The sequence below is a fragment of the Aethalodelphis obliquidens genome, unplaced genomic scaffold (genome assembly GCF_003676395.1).
Source record: "Aethalodelphis obliquidens isolate GAN/ISIS:26980383/991018 unplaced genomic scaffold, ASM367639v1 scaffold37, whole genome shotgun sequence".
In the NCBI taxonomy this organism is placed as follows: Eukaryota; Metazoa; Chordata; class Mammalia; order Artiodactyla; family Delphinidae; genus Aethalodelphis; species Aethalodelphis obliquidens.
In genome coordinates, this window is record NW_020837981.1 from 5679215 (window position 1) to 5685196 (window position 5982).

Consider the following 5982-nt stretch of genomic DNA (forward strand, 5'->3'; position numbering starts at 1 on the left):
ACACACACACACACACACACACACACACACCATACCCACTGGCGGCACCACCACTCCTCCCCGCAGGAGCAGTGGCCCCGGGACAAGCCAACTCCGCAGCCACAGACCCAACTCGACCAAAGCTCCAGTTAGATCAGGAGTCGGGCTTTGCTCCAAAGCACAACCCCAAACGACCAGCACGGAGAAGCTGGATCACCACCTACTCAAACTCCGCCCGCCCCAAACCCGTGCAGGGCAGAGTGGTACACACCGCCGGGGTGGGCGACTTGGAGCACACTCGAGGCGGGGCGGGGAAGGGGACCGCCCTCCCCAGTCCGCGCCGCCCTCCACCCCTGGCCCGAGCTCCGGGCAGCCGAGGGTCCGTGACGGAAACGAAAGGAGTGCCCAACCCAAGGCTCGAGGCTGGAGAGAGGGGCAGAGCCCAGAACCGCGGCGGTCCGACCCCTCCCTCCCCGAGTGCTCCCACTCGCGCCCGGTCGCAGCAGGCACCCGTCCGGGGACACGGACAGGGCGAGGGCCGCAGAACCCCGAACGCCAGCCGGGTCGCCCGCTGTGGCTCTCACTCCGCCCGGCGCCCGAGTTCGGCTCAGCGGGGTCCGGGCCAAGGCCTCCGGCCCCTCACGGGCGATCTGGGCAGACAAAGCCAGCGCCGCCCCCGGGGCAGGGGCGAGGGAACCGGAGGGACCTATCCTGGACATGGGGAGCAGTCCTAGTCCCCAGAGGGCGCTCAGGGGGATCGGCCTCAGACAATGAGGGCGGCAGGGCCCGACGCTCCAGCGGGGACTCCGCGCTCTACTCACCCGGGCGCGGCAGCGGCGGCGGCGGCGGCGGCGGCGGCGGCTACGACGACTGCAGCGGTGCGGCCGGGCTGGGCCAAGGAAGTTAGAGCAAGTTCGGCGGCGCTGGGCGGGAGGGCGCGACTCAGGCCATCCGAGCGCGGGGGCGGGGCGCGGAGGGGCGGGGCCGGGGGCGCGGCGCCCGGCGGCGGCTGAGAAAGGGGCGCCACTTCCCTGCGCCGCCTGGCGCGGCCCCGCCCTCCACGCCCCGCCCCCACCGCTCGCCCCGCCCGGCCTTCCAGCCCGCGCCTGGGCAGAACCCGCGGCGCCCGGTCCCCGGCCCGCCCCTTTGACCCGCTTTGGGCGGGGCCGCAGGCGGGGGGCGGCCCTGGTCGGCGCTCGCCCCTTGGGTGAGCGGGGCAGGCTGAGGCCGGACCCGCACCCAGCGTTTGGGGGCCGGAGCAATACGTGGACGCCACGTCGGCCTTGTCACTGACCCCACCGGAACCCAGCCTGAGAGAAGCGCGAGTTGTGGGTGTCACAACTCGGGGCTACGGGGGTGACCGGGTAGAGAGGTGAGCGCAGGGTTAGAAAAATGGCTGAATTGAAAGTGCTGGAAGGCATTCCTGCCGGGCCTCGGAGACTGGGGTTGGGGTTGGGCTTCAAGACTGGGGTAGTAAATTAACATTTATTCTTTGTAAACCGGCCGGTAAAGACTGGCTGCTTGTAGCCTTCGTGCTAAAAATACCACGCTCTCTTTCGACTACCTGCCGAGATTCGTCCCTCACCTTCATCCTGACAAGATGGCTGAGAGGATTCTTCCGGGGGGAGGGGGTACTGAAGGTACAGCCTGTGTTAGAGAGGTATTCGCACCGCTGGCTGGGCTCTGATGTTAAAAAGGCTGACCTCTGGGGTCTCAATCCACCTATCTGAAAAATGAGGCCCGGGCACGCCTCATTTTTTAAGGAGCCTTAAACTCATTCAGATGGAGGAGGGCTAAGCGATTTGTTCTGGGGACAGCAGGAAACTCGGATCTGTTAAAATTGGGTCAAGAGACTAGTTGCACCACATTCTAGTAAAAGCAACCAACAGGTTAAGTCCAATGTAAGGAGGAGATCTTGAACTGTTCAGTCCATTCCCAGTTTTTTCTTATTAAGGGGGATGCAGTCTGCTTGTGACACCCCAGGCAGCTCAGAGACCCCCTTGCAGAACCTGTCTGTCCATTCATCCTCTAGCAGATAGTGGGTGCTTGACTGAGCGCCTGGTCTGTGGCCAGGTCCTGTTTTGACGCTGAGGATTCAGCAGTAAACGAGACAGCTGAAGCCTCTTGCTACATAAGGCTGATTTTCGGTGGAGGGCACATTATTGCAGGTTGAAATAAATGCTGGGACAAAAACAAAGGACTGGGATAGAGAACAAGAGCTGTTTGTACTTTAGGTGGAGCCAGCAGGGAAAATGTCTTTGAGGAGGTGATGGTGAAGTTGAAGTCAAGAAAATGAGGAGATAGCTTTGGGAAAAGCCAAGCAGAGACATTCCAAGTCAAGAACAGTTTGTGCCGAGGCCCTGAGGAAGGTAAGCTGTGAATGTGTGAAGGAGCTGAAAACAAAACCTTGTGGCTGGAGTTCAGCAAGCCTGGGAAAAAGAACAAGGATGAAGTGGGGAAGTGGGCAGGGACCAGGCCATGCAAGACTGTGTTTAGGAATGGAGACTGTTTATTAAACCATCGAGGGTGGGCTTCCCTGGTGGCGCAGTGGTTGAGGGTCCGCCTGCCGATGCAGCGGACGCGGATTCGTGCCCCGGTCTGGGAAGATCCCACATGCCGCAGAGCGGATGGGCCCGTGAGCCATGGCCGCTGGGCCTGCGCGTCCGGAGCCTGTGCTCCGCAACGGGAGGGGCCACGGCAGTGAGAAGCCCGCGTAATGCAAAAAAAAAAAAAAAAAAAAAGGAAAAAAAACCATTGAGGGGTTTTATGCAGAAGACTGTGTTTTGATTTTCTGCTGTGTGAAAATAAATTGGGTGGGTGGCAGGCACAAATAAAAGCCAGGAGATAATTAGACTGTTATGGCAGCCCCGGCCAAAACTAATGGTGGTTTGGACCAAATTGGTGGCCACACTAAGGTGAGTAGTTGAAAGATGCTGTTTTGGACATGGACACTGATAGGATGGATATAGGGGCAGGGAATAGAGAAACCAAAGATAACTTTGAAGTTTCTGGCTGGAGTAAGTGGGTGAACAGTGTCTCATTTATTGGGTGGAGTAGCCTGGAGGAAAGGGACTACAGTTCCGGGAGACACATCAAGAATTCTGTTTTAGGGGCTTGCCTGATGGCGCAGTGGTTAAGAATCCGCCAGCCAGTGCAGGGGACAGGGTTTCAATCCCTGGTCCGGGAAGATCCCACATGCCTCGGAGCAACTAAGCCCGTGTGCCACAACTCCTGAGCCTGCACTCTAGAGCCCGTGAGCCACAACTACTGAGCCCACGTGCCACAACTACTGAAGCCCACGCGCCTAGAGCCCATGCTCCACAACGATAGAAGCCACCGCAATGAGAAGCCCACGCACAGCAATGAAGACCCAACACAGCCAAAAATTAATTAATTAATTTAAAAAAAAAGAATTCTGTTTTAGTCATGTTGAGTTGAGATGCCCGTCAGAGATCCAGTTCAATTGTCCAGTCACTAGGTGCTCAGAAGAGAGGCCTGGGCTGGGGGTGGGGCTTTGGGAGGCATCATTTTAATGATGGTAAACACCTTGGGATCTGAGGGAGTCACCTAGGTTGAGGAGGTAGATGCAGAAGAGGAGATGGTTCAAGAGCGACCCAGAGGAGTCAGACAGAGGAGCCAGAGCAGGAAAGAAGACTGAAACAGAGGCTGGGGAGGCGAAAGGAGAACCGGGAGAGTGCTATGTCCCAGAGACTGACAAAGCAGTGTTTCCAGAAAAGAGTGGTCAGCTGTGCTAGATGCTACTTCCAGCTCAGATAAGATGAAGAAAGGGAAAGATCCTTTGACTCTGGGCACATGAATGTCATTGGTGCACATGATAAGGACAGTGTTCCAGGAGTAGTGGGGTGGCAGCCAGACCATGGTAGAGCTATAGTGTTTGGACAGTTTGTCCAACAGGGAACACAGAACAGGGAGAGGTCTAGAAAGGGATGTGGAATCATAGGAGGCTTTGCCAGAGAATGCTAGATGACCCTAATAGCCATTCTCCCCCATTTCCTTTATTATAGACTTTCCAGTTCTAGCTGGCCACATGGCTTGCCTGAATAAAAGCAAGTTTCTAGGACTCCCTCATGGCTGCGTGTGGTCACATGACTCAGTTCCAGCCAACAGGAAGGAAGTGGAGGTGTCCACGTGCAACTTTGGAGAAGTAGCTTTAAAGAGAAGTGGTGTGCTTATCTCAGCCATTGGTCTCTCCTGCTCACTGGAATATGTAAATAGAGCTGCAGACAGCCTATTGAACTTTGAAGCCTAGCCATGTGTTGAGGATGTTAGTGCAACAAGTTAGAATAAATCCAGGTTCCTAATGTTTAGGGAGCCACCGTACGTGCTCTGGGCTATTACCTCTTGATTTTGTATTTGAGAAAAAGAAATTTCTGTCTTGTTTAATCCTCTGTTTTCCAGTGCTCATAGCCATATCTAATTTTTACTTCTGTTAGGATACAAAGGGTTTTGTTAAAATATGGAAGTTATTAGAGCAGGTTTGAAGAGTGATAGGAATGATGCAGGAGTGATGATTCTGAAGAAAAGGTGGAAGGAGATGTTATGTGAGCATGAATGGTGAGGACACCTCTGGTAGAGGGATGACTCCACCATTATTAAAAAGGGGGGTGTGGAGACAGAGAAGATGTTTCCAGTGAAAGTTGCAATTGGGAAGATGGTCATCCATACCTGATGATTTCTGGTTAACCCTGGATGTGAAGGAGGTCATGAGCCTAGAACAAGGAGGAGAGAGTAAGGCCAGCTTTGTGAATCATGGACCCGATGATGTTGGAGGTCCTGCCAGCCTGAGCAGCCTCAGGGAGACAGCTGCTTTCTGGAACAGTTGGCCACACTGCTGCAGGGCATGAAGAGGGTGAGGGGAGTGCCCACAAAACCGGCAAGGCCTCCACCCCTCCCCGACCAGGCCTCACTGACAGTTACTTATGACACTCGCCTGCCATTTCCAGCTGCCCTTTGAGACCCACCAAGCTTTACCTGACCCATTTTTACAATAATACGGCTTCAGAAAGCATCAGGGACACTCAAAGCAGGGCAGGCCCATTTTCTCTTCCTTTCTTAAAAAGTAAAAAGAATTGCAGTGGTGATCGTTTTGAAATGTATAGAAATATCAGATCTCTATGTTATGCACCAGGAACTGCCATAGTGTTGTAGGTCAGTTATATACTTCAAAAAGCAAACAAGCTCATAGAAAAAGAGATCAGATGTGTGGTTACCAGAGGTGGGGGGGTGGGGAGAAGGGGAATTGGATGAAGGTGGTCAAAAGGTACAAAATTCCAGTTGTGAAATAAAGGAGTACTAGGGATGTCATGTACAACATGATTAATTAACACTGCTGTATGTTACATATAAAAGTTCAGAAAGTAAATCCTAAGAGTTCTCATCATAAGGAAAAAATTTTTTTTATTTTTCTTTTATTTTGTATCTGTATGAGTTGATGGATGTTCACTAAACTTATTGTAATCATTTCATGATGTATGTAAGTCATATCATTTTGCCATATACCTTGAACTTACACAGTGCTGTATGTCAGTTACATCTCAATAAAACTGGAAGAAAAAAAGTACAACGTAACCAAAAGACAAAATAAATTAAAAGAATTGAGATATGGACAGTCCCAACTCATAAAAGGGCTGTATTGTAAACAGTGACTTAGTTTCCGGGCTAGCCCCCAGAACTGTAATTGCCAAGAATATAACTGAATTATTGCACAGACTGCAAGCCTTAGGTATAGATTATGGGAACAAAAAACATTACAAGGAGGGGTAAAAGAAAGAAGCTGAGAGTTTCTTCTCCTCCTGGACCTGGAGTTGGCTATAAATTTTAAATGGAGGAGCTTGGCCTTTATCATCCTCAGACTTCCTCCTTACCCTCCTGTCCCAGTCTGCTCCCTATCCCAGTGCTGCTTTTACTCTCCCTGGGCCCCGCTCTGTAGCGCCTCTGTGTGTGTGTGTGTGTGTGTGTGTGTGTGTGTGTGTGTGTGTGTGT

General features: G+C 52.9%; 1 protein-coding gene and 1 long non-coding RNA gene across 5 annotated transcripts in view; one reads left to right on the forward strand and one right to left on the reverse strand.

Annotated features, from left to right (window-relative positions):
- Positions 1 to 914, reverse strand: part of TSPAN14 (tetraspanin 14) — a 55039-nt gene extending 54125 nt beyond the window's left edge. For 2 of the 4 annotated variants that reach the window (XM_027129713.1, XM_027129716.1), the window contains exon 1: positions 801 to 911. The gene's annotated coding sequence lies outside the window, so the exon portion shown is untranslated. Of the gene's footprint in view, positions 1 to 800 lie in introns of all 4 variants that reach the window. The other 2 variants (XM_027129718.1, XM_027129717.1) reach the window with 2 other exon arrangements.
- Positions 915 to 1143: 229 nt separating this feature from the next.
- On the forward strand, positions 1144 to 4893 carry LOC113632523 (uncharacterized). The gene is made up of 3 exons (XR_003437845.1): positions 1144 to 1351; positions 2214 to 2348; positions 4005 to 4893. It is a non-coding gene; the product is annotated as an uncharacterized LOC113632523 (long non-coding RNA).
- Positions 4894 to 5982: the final 1089 nt, after the last annotated feature.